The following is a 2,621-nucleotide window of genomic DNA, read 5'->3' on the forward strand; positions in this document are numbered from 1 at the left end:
ATTCAGGCTCAGTGCCTGTGGCCCAAGCAGCTAAGGTACCAGCCATATACGCCTGAGCTGGCAGGTTTGAATCCAGCCTGGGCCTACCCAACAACAATGATGACTACAACCAAAAACTAGGTAGGCATTGTGGCAGGCGCCTGTAGTCCCAGCTACTTGAAAGGTGAAGGCCGGAGAATTCCTTGAGCCCAGGAACTGGAGGTTGCTGTGAGCTGTGATGCCATGGCACTCTGCTCTGTCTCAAAAAAACTGCATAGCCAGGTCAGGTACTGTGGCTCTCAGCTGTATCCTAGCACTCTGGGGGGCTGAGGAGGGCAGATTGCCTGAGCTCATGGGTTTAAGACCAGCCTGAGACAGAGCAAGAACTCATCTCTAAAAATATCCAGCCAGGTGTTGTGGGCACTTGTAGTCCCCGCTACCTGGGAGGCTGAGGTAAAGAGAATCACCTAAGCCTAAATTTTGAGGTTATTGTGAGCTATGATGGCAGGGCACTCTGCCCAGAATGACAAAGTGAAACTGTCTCAAAAAAAAAAAAAAACACAAAATAACCAGGCTTGGTGCCTGTTGCTTAGTGGCTGGGGTGCCAGCCAAATACACCTGAGCTGGTGGGTTTGAATTGGGCCTGGGCCTGCCAAACAGTGACAACTACAACCAAAAATACCCGTGTGTTGTGGCGGGCGCCTATAGTTCCAGCTACTTGGGAGGCAGAGGCAGGAACATCGCTTGAGCCCAGGAGTTGGAGGTTGCTGTGAGCTGTGATGCCACAGCACTCTGCCCAGGGCAACAGCTTGAGCTCTGTCTCAAAAAAAAAAGAAAAAAAAAATTAAAATTTAACCCAGGCTTGGCACCTGTAACCAGCCACATACAGGCTGGGGGCTTAGAATCCAGCCCTGGCCTGCTAAACAATGACAACTGCAAGGAAAAATAGCAAGGCACTATGGCAGGAGCCTGTAGTCTCAGCTACTTGGGAGACTGAGGCAAAAGAATCACTTGCGCCCAGGAGTTTGAGGTTGCTGTGAGCTGGATACCACAGCACTCTCTATCCAGGGCAACATAGTGAGACTCTGTCTCAATTTCAAAAAAAAAAAAAAAAAAAGAGCAGTGTCTGTGGCTCAGTTGAGTAGGGTGCTGGTCCCATATACCAAAGGTGGTGGGTTCAAACCCGACCCTGGCCAAACTGCAACAAAAAAATAGCTGGGCATTGTGGTCCCTGATACTCAGGAGACTGATGCAAGAGAATCACCAAAGCCCAAGAGCTGGACGCTGCTGTGAGCTGTGAAACCACAGCACTCTACTGAGGGTGACAAAGTAAGGCTCTGTCTTTAAAAAAAAAAAAAAAAGAATAAGAAAAAAATAAGATAAAATAAAATTCAACCCAAATGTAAAGTCTAGCACAATGGTTCCTGGATTGGTCTGCAAATATGTATTTTTTAGAGATCCAAAGATGATATTTTTATTTTTAAAATATAAAATATATGAGAAAGAGAGAAGAGTGGGGAAAGCAAAGAAAGTAGAAAGCAGGGAGAGAGGAGACTGGAGGAGGGAAGAGAGAGAAAAGGAAAAAGACGTAGCATACCAAAGTAAACATCTTAAATGTTTTCAATCTTTACTAAGTCTATTTTTAGTTACACTACTTCTTATAATATTTTTGGTATTAAGATAAGGTGACCAGATGTCCCGCTAACAATTTGTCCCACGTTGTTTTAAAAAAGTCTCAATTTTTGGAAAGAATGCACAAGCTAGAGAATGGCGGGACAATGGGAAGGGAATATTCGGTTTTCGGCTGCTGAAAAGGGTAATGTAACTCCATTTGGGAATGAAGAGGTTAATGTAACTTCATTTGGAAATGAAAAAGCTAATGTAAACTCCCTACTCTCCTCCTGGGCAAGGTCACCCAGGTGGACCAGCACCCTACTCCTTTGAGCCACAGGCGCCACCTTATAATTTTTTTTTAGTGTATTTGTAAATTGTACTTATGTTGAAATTAAAAACATATATATTACAATATTATTTTTGCGTTCCATGAAAATTTTTGTTGCTCCATATAGACCAAATTTTTATTAAGACACCACCCCGCCCCTACCCCCCATTAATGGTGTCCCGCTTTCCCAATGTTAAAATCTGGTCACCTTATATTAAGACCGGCCGAGCGCCTGTAGCTCAGCAGCTAGGGCACCAGCCACATACACTGGAACTGGCAGGTTCAAACCCAGCCAGGGCCTGCCAAAAAATGACAATTACAACCAAAAAATAACCAAGCTTTCTGGTGAGTGCCTGTAGTCCCAGCTACTTGGGAGGCTGAGGCAAGAGAACTGCTTAAGCCCAAGAGTTTGAGGTTGCTGTGAACTGTGACACCACCACACTCTACTGAGGGCAACATAGTGAGACTGTCTCAACAAGAAAGACCCTTTCATCTTATGAAAAATGAAGATGGGCGCCTGTGGCTCAGTGGGTATGGCGCTGGCCCCATGTACCGAGGGTGGCGAGTTCGAACTCAGACCTGGCCAAACTGCAACAAAAAAATAGCTGGGCATTGTGGCGGGCGCCTATAGTCCCAGCTACTCAGGAGGTTGAGGCAAGAGAATCACTGAAGCCCAGGAGTTGGAGGTTGCTGTGACCTG

General features: G+C 45.7%; 1 protein-coding gene across 6 annotated transcripts in view; it reads right to left on the reverse strand.

The window, feature by feature from the left end:
• Positions 1-2,621, reverse strand: part of ILF3 (interleukin enhancer binding factor 3) — a 48,785-nt gene that overhangs the window by 33,648 nt on the left and 12,516 nt on the right. The gene's annotated exons all lie outside the window — the stretch shown is intronic.

This window comes from Otolemur garnettii, unplaced genomic scaffold, assembly GCF_000181295.1.
Source record: "Otolemur garnettii isolate 467f Iridium unplaced genomic scaffold, OtoGar3 scaffold00127, whole genome shotgun sequence".
NCBI classification, from domain to species: domain Eukaryota; kingdom Metazoa; phylum Chordata; class Mammalia; order Primates; family Galagidae; genus Otolemur; species Otolemur garnettii.